The sequence below is a fragment of the Rhea pennata genome, chromosome 9 (assembly GCF_028389875.1).
Source record: "Rhea pennata isolate bPtePen1 chromosome 9, bPtePen1.pri, whole genome shotgun sequence".
Classification (NCBI taxonomy): domain Eukaryota; kingdom Metazoa; phylum Chordata; class Aves; order Rheiformes; family Rheidae; genus Rhea; species Rhea pennata.
The window spans coordinates 20,031,492-20,048,226 of record NC_084671.1 but is presented as its reverse complement, the minus strand read 5'-3'; positions in this window follow the sequence as shown (position 1 = coordinate 20,048,226).

The window sequence follows — 16,735 nt, the reverse complement described above, 5'->3', positions numbered from 1 at the left end:
GTCATAGCTTGTCTAGCTTCTGCAAAAGTAACTTCATTTTTTGTCTCTCAGTTTATTACAACCACTTCCCCTTGAGACTATGCATGCTTGTATACGCGATTTTTTCTTAATCTCCTGATCTGAATTAAGTATACGCCTAGAGATGATATTATATAACAGCAGCAAAATAAACAATGATTGCAACATGACGTTGCAATACCAACCAGCCCTGCTCAAAATAACAGTATAGTGATGAAACAGAAAGGATGTTATGAGAACGAAAGGATTACAGTTTATCAGTATGAAGAATATGGCTTCCATATTGTTTCAAAATAATTTGCATATCATTTCTCCTCCTATGTATTTCCTTTGCCAAATGAGGACAATATTTTATTTCAATGGAATTAAATTCCAAATATTTTTTTCTATAATGGTGAAGATCAAGTCATTTGAAAAGTTTTAGTTTCGGCCCTTGTGAAAACAGCGCAAAACTAAAATAAACTGCAAATTTGTCCTAATGCAGAGTTTTCATTTTGAGAATGTTGCAAGAGTGCATTGCAATAAATTCAATATTGTTTTGAAAAAGAAAAACTTTCCCAGAAACAGTTTGTTTTTGAGGAACTGGCATTTCTTCATTCAGAAAAGAAAAGCAAAAATTGCTGAATTTCCACTGTATCCGTTACTGCAGATTATTCTAGATAAAGTTTTCTAATGTCTGCTTCTGTGCTTTCTTGCACAGAGGCTTTATGCTTATGGCAGCCCTGGACCATCAGTCTCTTGCCTTCTGCTCGTCCTAGTTGCTACTAACATACGTTTTTATCTAAGGGTCTGGAAAGTGTAGAGTCACCCTTAGTCGCTCCTCAGCTCAGCATGGTATGCTGAATTAACAGTAAAACTACTCTCACACCAAGTTCCTTCAATACTCATGCTAGCTAGCTTAATTTTACCCCTTAAGCCCGTAGATCTAACACACAAGGATAAGCATATTACTAGTTTTTATATTATTATTATAAGCTGAAATTGCTGTCTGAAATGTCTCCTTATGCAGATTTGTGATCCGTTGGAGCTATCTGCCATACAGAAATGCACCATGAGCTCCTCCTTGCATTCTTGGGGTCTGTTCTGTGACAGACCTATGTGAAAAAAACTACGGTCTCTTCAGTGCAAGTTTTCTCTTTCCATACATAATCTACAAAATGAAGTTTTGCTCGAAATTAGGTTTGCGCTCACACAAAGGACTATTTTAGAGGTTCTTTAGGTGCTTATAATGTTAACTATAGACTAGTTGAAACCAGAAAGATGAGCAGAAGAGGACAGATTATCATAGGAAGAGCTAGCCACCCTATTGCTTACATGGGTCATGGCAGGTATTTTACATACATACTTTACTATCTTCAGTCAGTCCTGCAATGAGGTAACGGTTCTTGTGAAAAACAATGGTCACCCTTGAGCGTTCAGGATTGTGCGTGTTGCAACAACCTTAGTCATGTTTTCCATCACAATGATATTTTCCATCACCAATCACAATAACATGCAGATTTGAGGTATGAAGGCCTCCAGAACAATTTATACTGTGTAGAGAAAAACTCAAAGTATGCAGTGTATGCAAAGTGGCCATTCACGTTTTTGTTTGTTTGTTTGTTTTTCCCCTGAGATCTTCTGGCCTTTTTTCCTGAGCGGTACTGAAGATGCTCAGGTGCTTGGTAATCCATACAGACCTTTCCATCTGAAAGACATATCATCACCAATCTGCCAGCATGAGAAGGATGACCCTTTTCATTGATATGTTGAACCAGAAGGTGGTAGTAAGCCTTTAATTGTTTAAAGACTGTCTTTGCCATCTGATTTAGCACTTACCTTAGTCATGCAGGGCAGCAGACATATTAGACAAATGTGAAGAATATGCTGCATTAGAATAAATCTTAATTAACATCTTTATAATCAAGCTTTTAAAAGCTGAACATGGTTATTGTTTAACTTATAGAAAAATGTTCTTATAAACTTATCTTAAATAGTGACTTTTTCCTTGTTAAGGCTTGATCATCCTGCACTGAAGCCAGCAACTAATAATATTTTGAAGATAAGCATCACTTCCAAGGAATCACACATACATAACTTTTCAGGTCTTCCTTACATACTCCCCCATCCTCACTGCCTTCAGTGATACATGACTACTGAAAAATACAAGTATAAAGAAAAAAAAAAGGTTTCTATCACACCAGGAATAGAATGACCCAATCCTGATCCCAGGGTACATAAATGCTTGAATGTAAACATCTAGATAAGCATTTCAGGGCTTGACCTCACTCTGTAAGGTCCTACTACAGGAAAAGAAATAAAATAGCATTTGCATACAGGTGTGGGAATAAGAGTGAGTTCTCTCTCTTTAAGGTGCAGAATAAAGGGGTGGGCTTTTTAAATTTTATTTATTTATTTATTTATTTATAGCTATGTGCCGGCGTCACTCTGCATGTGAAGGTTGCTTTCAAATTTGCATGAATTATATGTGAAACAGTAACCATATCTGTAAGTCTTTCACTTTCCATGTTACTATTTTAGGAGATACAATAAACAAATCATTCTTTCCATCACCACTTCTACAACCTAGGGAAAAAATGTGTATTTTTTCTAACAACATAGAGCCATGCACCCATAAAATAAATATCAAATGAATTAACACAGATTGATTTTGAATACAGTGCACTGTGGATTCTGACAAAAGTAATTCTACCAAAACCAGAATTTTATTCCAAATCACTGAAAGAACAACAAAGCTCAGCACAATCAGGTAAATATACATTTAGTGCCTTGTCTTAGTCCCTCCTCTACAAATCAAAATGATATCTTATTGATTGAGTCCACGTATAAGGTGCATAGATTATAACAGGTACAGGATGGATGAGGTCTTGCAAAAACATAAATATTCAGAAGCATGATTTATTAGGACACCACTATATTTCTCTTCAAAGAAGCAGGACAGTATCAAGGTGGATTCTTTCACATAGTTTCTATACACCTTGAGACTTTTTCTTTTTTTTCCTGAATATTGTGAATGAAGAAAGGTTTTTTTTGTTTGTTTTTTGTATTTTATTTTTCAATCTCCATCACTGCTTCAGAGGACTTTATGGAGGGGCATAATTCAAGGCAATGAAGCCACTAGAATATCAGGTAGCTCTGTAATTTTTTCACTTAACTTGCTTTCTTTTATTCCATGAACAGAAATAATGTAAATATTATTTGTTGTAAAAAAACCCAAGATGTTTAGTTCTTTGTTTTTTCTTTTCTTTCCGCATGGGGGTGACTGAGAGCCCTGGGGGTGCTGGGGCAGGCTGTGTGCACCGGGCTGTGGGCGTGCAGAGGGGCAAGGCAGGCTGCTCCTGGTGCCAGCACTGCCAGCAGTACCACCTGCAGGACCACAGTGCTGGAGCTGCACGGCAGAGCCTGTCTAGTCCCCAGTTTGGGGCCAGGCAGGGTTTTTGCTTGTAGAGCACTGAACCTGAGGTGCACAGAAGGAAAGCAGGAGGATAAAGTCATTTGCTTGTTCCCTCACAGAAACTCTTTGCTTAGAACATTTGGTTGGGCTGTGTCTAAATTTAAAAATTCTTTCACATTTAAATGTCACGACAGCTAGAGTAAATGCTAAACACGACAGTCTAAACAGTTTAATAGTTTGAAAATTAAAACAGACAAAAATACTTTCAAGTACTCTTGCAAGCAGGAAGAAAAAGAGATGTTCAGGTTTTTCTCAAGTCTATTCTATCTGTCAGTGACCTAACTTAACAGGCAAAGCCTGTGCTGATGTGTGTAGCTTAACCCGGAACCCTTAGCAAATTATGTATCGCTTTACAGCAGCCCCATCAGCCAACCCGGCAACAGACTTCACCACCGCCTGGTGAAACAAGATCTGCCACCAGCTCTGGCCGGCTCCGAGTGGACTGCTTACGCTCAGTGCACCTAAGGCTGGCAGCAGAGATCATGCGGTTGCTGTAATAAGCACATCATGTAGTGGCACATTTTAAAAACAGGTCTAACCAGCCAATGCACATAATAACAAAAATTAATGCTGTCCAACCAGCACTGTCTTCCCTTTCAGTACCTGACCCACTTCAAGATTGCTGGAATAATACATGAAGTCCTTAAGAGATTAAGTTCAGTCTCCCTCCAAGTGCAAACTCATGCCTGCAATGCGTGGCTATGACTGTCATCTTGCACAATATGCCTGCAAAACACAAGCAGATTGGTAGCCTGTAATTCACCAGCACTGCAGCTTCCCTTATGGTAGCGATTGCAGTAATTACTATACAGTCACTTGCTTTTATACCCTACCTTCATCTCTGTCAAAGAAAGACCACAGTAGTATAACGTAACTGCACAAATGCCTGCACCCTCGCTGCACTACAGAGGAAGCTATCACACTGACAAATGATAGACGCTTACGTTACAGCCCCATTTTCTAGCTGTGAGACCGCTGCTTCAGCGTCAAGCGGAGAGTTTCACGGTAGTGTGATACAAGGCTGCTCAGAGCAAGTCTCCTGTGCAAGATTCACGTTACATCAGTTGCAAACAACCGTGAAAGCTGCAACGGTGCGCTACGACGAACGGTTCAGGTTCAAAAATTTTTCCTACCACATAATTAAAATCTGCTCTTAGAGGCAAACAACTGTGTATGCAATGTGTCACAAGGCAGCCTGAAAGGGGCAAACGCTTCAAAGTACTTACGGCAAATTTTCAGAAAAAAAAGTTACAAACTGAGGAAGAAAATACTGTGCACAAGCCCAAGTGAAAGTCAAAAGTTTGCAGCAGTACTACATAATTTTTTTTTTTGAGTGTTAAAGATGAAAAACTCAATCAGTTTTTAAAATCATGCCGTACAGAAATACCAAAAGGTTAGAGGTGGCTTAATCTTGGCATGTAAAGTACCTATATCAGAAAGCAGTGTAAGTTCAAAAAAGATTAACCTCTTTACGAAGGAAAAAAGACAGCTAGACAAAATATTCCGAAGGTGAAACAAAATTACAAACAAGTAACACTGAAGGTGAGTATTTAAAACTGCCTAAAGAGGTGACAATCCTGCATTTTTTTACCCTGTCCAGCGAAGCTCAGTAGCTTTCTAAACACTAATTCACAGTCCAAAGAGGCTGTCTTTTGTCAGGACTGGCTAGTGCCACGTTCTTCGAAACGGAAGCCCCCCGTTTAGTGAGCTACTCAGCAGCAGCAACGCCAACAGGAGCTCTTGGCACCAGGCAGAGGTGGAGGAAACAGGCCTGTTAAGTAGCATTCACCTACTGCTTTGCAGTGCTGCACATGATACCGGCTGGGAATATGTCCTCTGGGATGGTCAGTACATTTTTGGTCTTGCAAGAGCTAGTTTCTCGGTGCCAATTCAGTTTCTTTGGAGCTGAGGGAATTTGCTTTGAAAGTCGAGAGAAAAACACGCTTCACAGTTTTCACAGTTACACACACCAGAAATTATTTCATTTGTGGCTGTTTTTGGCTTTCATACCCCAGCTAGTTTGACATTTCACATTAGTTAAGTGACAGAGAATTAGTCGGCATGCATGCTTAACTGCCTGTGTGTTTGTGGCCATTTCACATCTGTCAGGCAAAGGGGCTAGAGTTGCCTCATGGGAATTTCCTCCCCTAAAATATATACATTGTTTACAAAGTTACTTCTGCGCAAGAGAAGCCTCTAGTCAGATGTAGTTTGCATACTTTCCAGATTCTTTTTACTGCCATAGGAAAAAAAGACAAACACAACAAAAGCCTGGAGTAGCAAAGTGGCTAATCTCTAGGCTGGGGTCAGGTATTTACCGGAGAAACAGCTGTGCCGGTTCAAGAGGTGGTTGACACCCAGATGTTTGACATCACTCCCCAGTGGCTGCACAGTCAGCCCTGTTGCGTGGTAGACAAGGCTGTTTGAAAAAAGTTCCTTGTTCTCCACACTCAGATAACTTCTGCTTACTAACCCCGCCGCCTTTGCACTGGAGCACGTGAGGAGCGCTCAGGCGATGCATCCTGACCTCGGAGCTGTACCAGGAAGTGGGTAATTTCCTGTTTGTGCATGGGCATGGACATTTTCAAATGCCACAAAGCCGTCTCTGCGATGCTCACGTGACCGGAGCTCAGCACATACTCACTGTTTCGGCGGCTGTCAGTAAACCTCCTCTTCCAGATCTGGCTCTGCAGGTGAAGGATGCCAGGCCTCCGGCACGGCTATTCCCAGACGCTCCTGCTCTTCCTGCAGCCCCACGGGCCGCAACGGCGCTGCTGCAGACCAAGCGTGCCGGCCAGCGCAAGCCCTTCTTTGTCAGCTAGCTGCGCGTGCCTGAAGCCAAGCAGTGTGCGCTGATTCTCCCGATACAGGTTTTTTGGCACAGTTGCACAGGAGGCAACTCTTGGCTATGGTGAAAATGCAAAAATGGAGGTAGAGGGAGCAAGATTTTAAATAGTCTGAGGTGTCTGCAAAGTGGATAATTGTGCATGACCACTAAGTATTTAAGAATAGTTGCATAGTACAGCTGCTCTTTTTTTTCTTTTTTTAATTCTGCATAAAAGCATGAAAAGAGTCCACAAAAATCACAACTATCCTTCAGCCTTCTGGTTTTTTTTGAAAAAAGAATTTCATATAAATTTGTTATCATGGTACAAAGTCTGTTAAAAAATCGCTTTTTGTATTAGACTCAACCTTACGAGTTGACAGCTGTTAATAGGCTGAAATTGCTAACATTTCTGAAGATATTAAAAGGCAAAGGGCAGAAAAAGCAAGACCATAAAAGGATGAAGAGTTACCTACAGTAGAAAAAAAAATCTGTATCTACATTAGACCATTTTACCACCATGGGAGTACCATTTGCAAGGCTAAATCTTCCTAATATAGATGCAGTGTGTACTAACTAAAGTTCACAGTTACTAGTATAATATAGACAAGCCTACTGTGCTGATGAAAGAATTTGAACAAATAACAGCTTTTCCAGGTGACACAATCACATTTCTTAGTGTTTCTTTCTGATCCAAATTCTTTCTAGGGATTAAAATCTGTTGTGGCCAGATCTCAAGTTTTATTTGGCTCCAGCTACCTGTATAGGGCATGTTTTATTCATGTGATTATTAAAATCACTACTTCAATTTGAAGTGCTTTTAGAGAGTCTGCAGATTCTACCTATATTACATAAGCCAAAAAATGTTCCCAAATGAATTACATTGCCTTTAGCACTCTCAAAATTAATTTTTATTGTGTGTATCCATGATATTCCTTAATTTGAAAAACTTTGACATTAGTATAAAGAAAATGTGAATCTGTACTATATTTCTATTTCCGAGTGGAGAGAGAATACTAGTAGTAATTTAATACCAACAAAACAAATTATTTCTGGAATACGATTTTCTTCTTTTCAGTTTAATATGAATATCTGCCATGTCTAGCTCAGAGCTGAGGAATAAACAATCCTGCAGATTACTGTCTTGTAATCTCCTGCTTCTCTGGTTCTTCTAGTTCAGAAGTTATAACAGTTACAGATAGGCATGTACTAGCCCCAGAAACCCTTTTTGACCAACGACGCGGATTCAGTTGTACAGACTGCTTCACTGCTTTCTGCTGGTTTCAGGACCTTAATATAGAAAACAAAGCAGTGGTGAAAAATTACAGAACAATCATAATATTTGGGGCATTTTCAAAATGTGAACAATTTTATTTTTTGCATTTTTCCTTTGCATCCAGGATATCTAATACCTGGATGAGACTCTACTGCGTGGTGCTTAGCCCGGCGGCAGGAGGCAGCGCCGGAGAGCAGCCCCCTGGCCACGCGCCCACCGGCGAGGGCACCCCGGCACTGAGCCCCCTTTGCCCGAGTAGGATCGCCACTTCCCTGCGCGCGGGGTGGCACGTGGCGGGCAGGAAGGGCTGCGTGCTCTTCTGCAGAGCCATGGTTCGGCACAGAAACATGTTTCGGCAGAGCCCCAAGTAGAGGCTGAGTCCTGCCAGAGCGTCTCAGACCACGCTAGCCCCAGGGCTGGTCTCTAGCCCGTGCTGTCCAGACCAGGCTTGCGTACACGGCTCTTTGCTAGGTCTCCAGCCGATGTATTTCTGAGCGTGCCGCCCAGCACCTCTCCCAGGAGCACGCAGCAACCGAGCAGGGCTTCCTTTCGGTCCCCTTTTGTCTTTTAGAACGTCAGTTTTGGCCAAGGTGCCCAGCGTTCCCTGCGAAAAGATCAGCGTCCTTCTGTGAACTTGCCTTCAAGCCAACTGCCATTAAGAAGATTGTTAATTAACTTACGTGGGTTTGAATTCACCTTAGCTAAAGGCTTTCAAGAAGTCTCCTCCTCAAAATTTCAATTTTTTAAAATCAAATAGGCATCTTACCAGAACAAGAATTTAATAAATTTGCATTAATGAAAAGCAAGCAGGTTGAATATGAAGTGGAAACTCTTGTCTTCAGTACTAGGCCGCTCAGGAAAATGAAATAAATTCTAAGATGGTCCCAAGTTTTTTTAGAAATAATAGGAGCAGTTCTTGCTCTGTTTAAGCCATTTTGTTGTTGAAATGCTATCGAAGTGTAGCTACTCCTGGCCGTCGGACAACAGCCCAGCAAACCTCGCTTGCTTTGCAGATTTCATAAAGCCAGGAACACCAGCGACTCTTTCTGCCAAATTAGGCCATGTCAGCTGAATGGAAAGGTGTAAATCCTCCCCTCTTGTGTATTCACTGCCTGTAGCAGTTCTCAGGACCTGGCAGTTTGAAATTGCCTGCTATTAACAACTAGAAAAGTGTGGGGCAGAATGCCAACTTCTAAATTAAACAAACAAAAATCCTTTTCTAGTTGGCTTTAAAGAGAGACGTATATTTCTTTCACACCTAGTGTTCAATATATAGTCAAGTTTAAGTGAGTGGCTGGAAAGGTACCAAAGATTTATATACACTTATATTACTAGAAGAAAGACTGCATTTTTGAACACTTCCCAAAAACCTAGGAAGACATCCCTCTCTCCAGCTCTGGGCCAGCTGGGATATTAAGAGTTGGGAAGATTTTTCTTCAGAGGGGAAAGTCCTAAAGATCATTTCACAAGCCCCATCAATTAGGCTAATGCTGGCCCAGTTGCCTTCAGAGAAACACAGCTAAAGAATTTCACAACCCATTAAAAGGCTGGTTATTTTATTGTAGATTTTCACTCAGGGAAAGTGGCTTCAATTTTTTTTCTTTTTCTTTTTTTAGTCTTTGGATTTGTACTGTTTGACATCACACAAAGCCTTTATTTAAATATTTTTATTGCCCTTAATAACATATTCCAAGCAGCTCTTCACTGTGAATATATAAACAAAATAAACAAATAAACAAGCCCACCTCTGAATGGGAGAGAAATGATTAAAAGCAAGACATTTATTGAAGTTTTATGTAACATATGGCTGATACATCATATACAGGAAGTGTGCTGTTACTTAACATGTTAGGCCCCAGTAAAATACAATATTGGGCTATGTGAAGAGTGACATATGTTAGCTCCACACAAGAAAATACGTATAGATGCCTATGAGAAGGAATGCAATAATACACTAAAGTTGCTTTTTAGTATTAGTAGGAAAGCATCCAGAAAGAGAGATGAACATCATCAGGCTCTGCATACCTGCTGCCAAACTCCTAGAAAACTCTCTAGGAAGCCAGTATGTTTTGAGGAGAGCTAAACAGCTGAAAACTTGTATAGTGAAATGGATGCTGTTCTTTCCAGATGGAAAATGACCCACATCGCATGATTCTATGACCCTCCTATTAAACATTATAGGATAGTTCATAGGCTTATACTAGAAAATGATTTGTTTCCAAATTTTGGCAGGACATGCTGATTCACTGGCTCTATAAATCTTCATACTTATGCATTTTTACGCTTCAGCATTTAGTCCTGTTAAGCTGGGAGAAGGAGCGTGCTGGTATGCATCTCACGTGCTGTTTATGCCCTGTGCCCACTGCCAACGGCGATGGGCTGCTCAGACCTTACAATCAATTTGCTCTTATAGTTGCTTGATTCCTATCACAAAGTCAGTGTAGGGAAGGTGGTGGAGAGGAAATTTGCCTCCTTTCTTCTGGTACAAGGGCTGTTATCAATATTTTTATTACTATGAGTGTCTACATGCAAAACGAGACAGATACCTTCCGTAAGTCAACAACAGAACAAGATCTCAACAACAGGGAGAAAAAACAATCATAAGCACCATCCTCTGAGCCCTTTCCAACAGCTTGTTCAGAAAACACCTCAGATATTCTGAAAAAGGCTGACCACCAGCAGAATATACCCAACCCATTTTAAGACATATAAATTAAACTTAGTTGGTACTTCAGACAGAAGTTTCAGCTCCTGTCTTAGAAAAGTTAATGAAGACAACAAAGACATGTTATTTACCACCAAGACATCCAACATTTTCTAGTCATAATTCACTAGAGCCTGAATCATCAAAATGCTCTCTCTTCACCTCTCATTCCACTTTTCCTTTCTTTCCTCATCATCAAAAACAAACAAACAAAAAAAAAATCCAAGCCAGACTTCCCTGCATAGAAATCCACACCATATTATCAGCCCTTTACATAATTACCAAACTCTTTACATGTGTCAGCATTAGCTTACAAAATGATTTTTAGGATATTCAAAACTCTTTTCACCAGCTTCTGTTATTTGTCCTCCTGTGTGCAGCTGTCCCAAAGATCGAGCTCTTTGGAAATGTCAAAGCACTAAATACGACCCTGAGCAGGGCAGCATGCTCTCACTGCTGTAAGGTCATCATTTGTGCCAGATGTTTTCCTTAAATATATATGTGTATATACATACATACATATATATATATATATACACATATACACACACACATACACGTATCAGTAGAGAGTTTTACTTTGCTTAACAACAACACTCAGCTTAAGTCCTACCTCATCATTCATAACGGTGTACATATTATAGGCATACGTCTTACAGAGGCCTTTTAAACTTGAAACTTAAACATGCAATTAGGCTTAATACGCCTCTCAGATCTTAGACATGAAATCCGCTGGAGTGCAGGTGCTGCAGGTGGAGAGCCTGTGCGGAGCTGTCAGACATGGCCATTGCTTGATTGTAGTCATCGTCGACAGGAGCTTCATGCACGGTCTCATTCCTGCAGGCAGAAGGAAAAAGGGTGTTTAATTTAAGCTGTTAGGAATTTGACCATTAGGGCTAGATTTTACTCACAGTCATTTGTCCTTGGTATTATGTTAAGGGTGAAATGCTGAGGATTTTGCTCTGTGTTTTAATGAAGACTTGTGGCAAGGGCAGAAATTGCTATTCAAGAATTTCTCAGGCCTACAAGAATGCTTTGGCTTGAGGGATTGTGCATTCACAGACAAAGATGACCCAATAAAATCTATTACTTTTCTGTTGCTCATCAGCAGTAGTTCTGTGAATCAAGAACTCTGTTGGATAATCCTGCACCTTAATTATATTTTGGTGACACATATGGATTTGAAAGATTCTTCACTATTACCTTGACAGCTAAGGCTGCTGGTGCTGGATAACTGCTCAAATAGCTCTGCATCATTTTCCCTTTGTTACAGCATTGTGCAAAGAAATATGTGCAATACACAAGAAGACGGAGTGGTCCTATGAACAGCCCTCTGCGTGTGGGAAAATTTCTCCAGATAGTTATCCATCAGAAAAAGTCCTTGTCAGAACAGCATAATGCTAGGGCACTGTGCACAGTCCCAGGAGGCACCTTGCTATGCAGGAACAGGGCATGTTTTGGCATCAGAATATTCCATCGTTGTTCCCACTTCTTATCCCCAGAGTACAGGAACTGAGCTGTGGAACTGAAGATATTAGCTTAAAAAAAAAAAAAAAAAAAAAAAAAGGCCCTCAAAAAGTAGCCTAATTGTTATTCAGTTAACAATTCTCTCACCTTAAGCTTTGGAAGTGAGCACTCACATCTCTTCCTAACTGAAGAGGCTACACTTGAAAGCGAGGTCAGAGGAGGTGTGCAGCCCTTTCCCCAGGAGCCCCACCACGTCCCAGGCACGAAGCAGCTCCGGAATTGTTGGTGACTGCACGCTGCTGCACGGCCAAAACGAGCAAAGAGCCTGCTGGCGTGGGGAGGCAAAAGAAAGCCCATAACCAACGGAAGTCAACGTAACTTCAGAATTTGTCATCTGAATAGGCGACCCTTTAGAAGAGCAACTTTGAAAGAGTTGTTGCTGTGGATTGGGGTTGGCATTTCCTCCTCACTGGCTTTTTGTTTTCAGCTGTAGTTAAGATTACACTGGCTAGCCTATACATGTCACTGGACAGCAGGATTGCCATTGTTTTTAAGGTATTACACCATCAGACAAGCTGTTGGGACAGAACAGCTGCACAAGTCGGAGCTAGCCTCCTTCCAGTTAGCTGCTTAATGGTTTTGTTTCTCAGTTATAAACTCCCTCTCTCCAGTTTTAAACCTGTATTTATTTACTTCAGCTAAAAAACAAAGTCCAGAATGTAATCTGATGACCAAGAACTCTGGAGTCACGTGCTAGGCTATCTTCCTGTATCCCATTGCATTTCCACTTTCCTTTTGGAAAACGTGAACAACGTCACTCGCTGCCATCGCAAATACCACCTGTATAATGCTTTGAAGAGGTGGTACAGTACACGGCAATAACTGATGTTTATACAGTGTACAGGACCCACCAGGTAGAAATAAATGAGGACTTTAAAGCTAATTAACAAGTTGGTTTTAACGTATTTCTCACAAATGCCACTACCGGTAGAGCACTGTCTGAGGCCGGGTCCTTCGGCCTCCTCGCCAGGCCTGGCAGCGTTTTCCCGCGGTTTGCACGTAGCGCGCACCGTGACTTGCTGTGCCGCGCCGCACGGATTTCCCCGTCGAGGTTCCCCCGGAGCTGGCTGCTTGCACTGCTGCGCTTCGCCTGTGCTTGGCGGGCGTCCCCTCTCCGAGGAGGCCGTCCTCTCGGAGCGGCAAAAAGAAGGGAGAGGAGAAAAGAGGGAACCGGGCAAACAAAGAGCCAGCGAGCGAGCACGGCCATGGCGCTCTCCTTGAGGGCTGCAGGCACTGCTCTGGGTGCACCAAAAGGGACAGATCCCTCAAGCAGGAGCACGAGCCCGCCTGCTCTGGAACAGTTACAGGCACACAAACAAAATACGGGAGTTTGCAGTCTCTGTCCCGAAGTCAGCGTTGCACCTCGGAAGTGTAATCTGTATTACAGTGTATTTCCTGTTTCACTCATTCGCCTGTCTGCCTCATCCCTCCTCACTAATTCCATGGCCACATCTCTCACTCTAGCTCCTTTCCCTTCTTTTCTGAAAAAACAAGACTTAAGATTTTCCTCGCTTTCGACACAAAGGGCGCCTGGGCAGTCGCAGTCGGGAATGAGAAGCAGCGCTGACACGCGCACAGCAGCATGGGGCTGGCTGTAATTGCAAACAAATTTTGAAAAGGCTGATGACCTGCCCAGATCTGGGCGGTCTTCTGCTACCCCCAACACCAGGACAATGCCAGTTTCCAAGTGTATGACAAGTCTACACTGAAGCATGGGACACACTTAACTGCCTAGATCTGATCCTGCAAGCAGCCTAGAGCTCAGCACAACACGTTTACCCTGCCTCTCAGACAAGTTTTACAGTCTTCTGGTTGCTCCAACTAAGCTGCTACATCCAGCTGGGGTACGGCTAGCTCAGGCATAGCAGAAAGGAGCACAGATTTAAGTTCTTATTCCAAACTGGGGAACTCGAGCCCTTCAATAAACAAAATAGTCCATCTTAAAATGAAAGAAAGATGTCCATTCCCTAGCTTTGTTCAAGGAGAGACTTTATAGAGACATTTTTGTTCACATCAGGATGGGCCAAATTGTGTATGGAAGACACTGTATTTAGCAAAACTGATCATCTGAGGAAAAATCAGTCTCAAGGGGAATTGCTTGAAATCTTAAATATATATAGCACTGCTAGTTCTAATTTTAATATTAAAAATCTCAGTCTCAGTTGTTATAGATTACAACTACCATGCAAAAAATGCAAAACCACACACAAATCCTAAACAAGAACAAAGATTGTTCTGGAGACTGAATTAACTTGCAAGGGTTATTGGACAGATGCAGTACATCCTAAACGGAACATGGCACAACATTTTCAGTAGGCAGTCTGGACTGCTACCACTTTTTTTCCTTATTAAGATGTCTTTTGTTACTGATGATTATTATAATCAGCCACAGCAGAAGTCAGACAAACATCTGAACTTTTAGGTGAATCTTTTTAAGCATCTAATGATAGCTATTTTGGCCATGTTGTTCTGATCTGTCAGAGGAAGGACCTTCCTGCATTGCAATGCGAGTTCGTTGTATAAAGATACACAAGGAGAGCAATCCACTTCAGAAGGTGAATCAGAGGAACCACGTTCCCCGTTTTCCTGGCAGCGTGGAGCTTAGCTCCTCTGCTTCACACATCATCCAGGCTGCACTTTTCTATCTGTTCATCGACTGGATACAGATCTGTTTTAGGGGTGAACGGAAAACCACACAGGTTTTTGAGCTTTTCTCCCACGGGACCAAGCAATGCAACACCACTCTCACGTTACCCAGGAGAGCTGCTGCCTTCCCTGCCCATCGTGGACAAGCGGCTGGTGAGTCATGTGCTGGTTAGATCATTACCAACACCTCCAGTTTCGAAAAGGAGAGATTAGAAAGGAGATTACAATTGCAGGTGGAGACACAGGCAACCCAAGGCTAAGTCATAGTGTCTCGTACCCCTTGCTGCCAAGGCTGGGCTGTGCCTGAGTTTCTGATCGTACCACCTCACCCCATCAGCGATAGGCAAGGCACTTGAACTCTCCAGTTTGCACAGCCTAGTACAACAACCAGACTTGCTCTAACACCAGACCGGGCCTCCCTCACTCTTGGTCGTGGCATTTTTCCCTTTACAGGAGGAACTGCAGTCTCAGCCCCATCGTGCATCTCAAGATCCACTGGCATGCACTGGACAAGAAGGAAGCACTTCACTTTTTTTCTATCTTTCTTTTCCCACAGTGTTTCCTTTCACTTTACGAGTATCTAATCTTCCTCTCCAGAACCTTTTTCTAACGCCTTAGCCATCCTTGTTTCAACATTTAAAAACTTGGTAGCTTTTCTACTTCAAGGCTTTACAAATCTACAGTTTCCTTAGCGCTCTCTGCAGCCTCACTCATATTATCATCACAGATTTCCACCCAGATTTTCCAGGAGAGTTCACCACTCCCTACTTACTTTAAACTCCAGTCACTTAAGCAATGCAAACCCTTACTATACCTCCCTGTTTCCCAAAGTGCATCACTGCCACAGTTTAGGTCCAATCCTTCTTGGGAATCATGGGAGCTGTAGTCCTCTGAAGATTGAAACTGTGCTGCACTTGTCCCCCTCCAAAAGCTGTAAAGCAGCTCATTGCTGTCTACAGAAAGGGATGTTCAACTTCACCTTTTCACAGAATGGATCTGAGTATTTTTCAGGCAAATATATTGCACAAGATATAGCTTACAGATTCAAATCAAACAAGGAAAATCAGAGTAAACGTATGTTGGTGGTGGTGATACAAGAAACTTAAGTATATTGCATAATTAATATTACTGCAAAACATTACCAGAGGAGACAAAAAAGCAAGGAATCTGCATATCAGGTTGAAGGTGCCCAGGGAGCGTGGTGAAAGCCAGTGCAGAGGGGAAAGGCAGCCGAGGCGAGCGTTCGCCTGGAGGAGGAGGCACCTGCTTTGAAACGCGGCTGGGTGCAATGCAGCACATGGGAGAACTCACCCGAGAGGAAAGGGAAAACACCAACTTCTTCTCGTATGAATGTGATTCATTAAAGATCTTCAATCTAGCTGTTACAGGTGTAATTAAGACCCAAGCTAAAGGAAACCTGAGTCCATCCTGTAGGAACAAAACCCACAGATATTTAATATGCCACAGTGGAGGCTAGCTGGATTATCATTTCCAATAGTAAAGCAGTAATTTTTAACAATAGTAAGGCCAAATAAAGCTAGTGTCAGCATTTACTAGTTATTGTTGCTTTAACATTATTGGGGCTGTGCTGTAAAATCACTCTGAGCTCTTGCACTGTAACCTTGAGATGTCTTGAATTACACAGCAGGTTATAGGTGACATCAAGGCCTCTTTTCAAAGCCCAGGGAAGGTTAGCTAGTGGGACAGAAGACAAATGTGCTGCAAGCCCCTCAAACACAAGCTTGTCTATCAGCACAGCCAATGTAGGCTAGTATTAGATATTCCATCATTTGACAAGTTCATTAAAGGCTGAAGTTACTGTCCCAGAAGAACAACTCAGAAAGCAATTAAACAGCTTCATAAGCTAGTATGTTCAAACTACGTGTCTTTGAAAACAACACAAATGCACTGCTGCAGCACCAAAGATCGTTTGATGAGGCTTAGGGTTTTTTACACATTTTCGTGTTACCCTTTACCTCATTCTTCCAGTCTCCTGGATAACTGTGCTGTCTGTGATTACACCAGCAATGAATCTGGCCCAGGCAGCTGAGACAAATGAGTCTTTGTAGCTTGTTGCAGTGATGCTGAAGCTGGAATAAATTTCATTAACCAGCAATCAGAGGCCAAAATACAAGCAATGAGTTATTTTTCTATCTAGAAAATACAGATTTTGGATATTACCTGCTTGACTGCAAGTAGTGATACAAGAGACAAGCTCTAAAGAAAATCTCCGGAGGAATACGCATGAGAGCTTTGAATCAGATGCTTCAGGCAGCAAATGTGCAC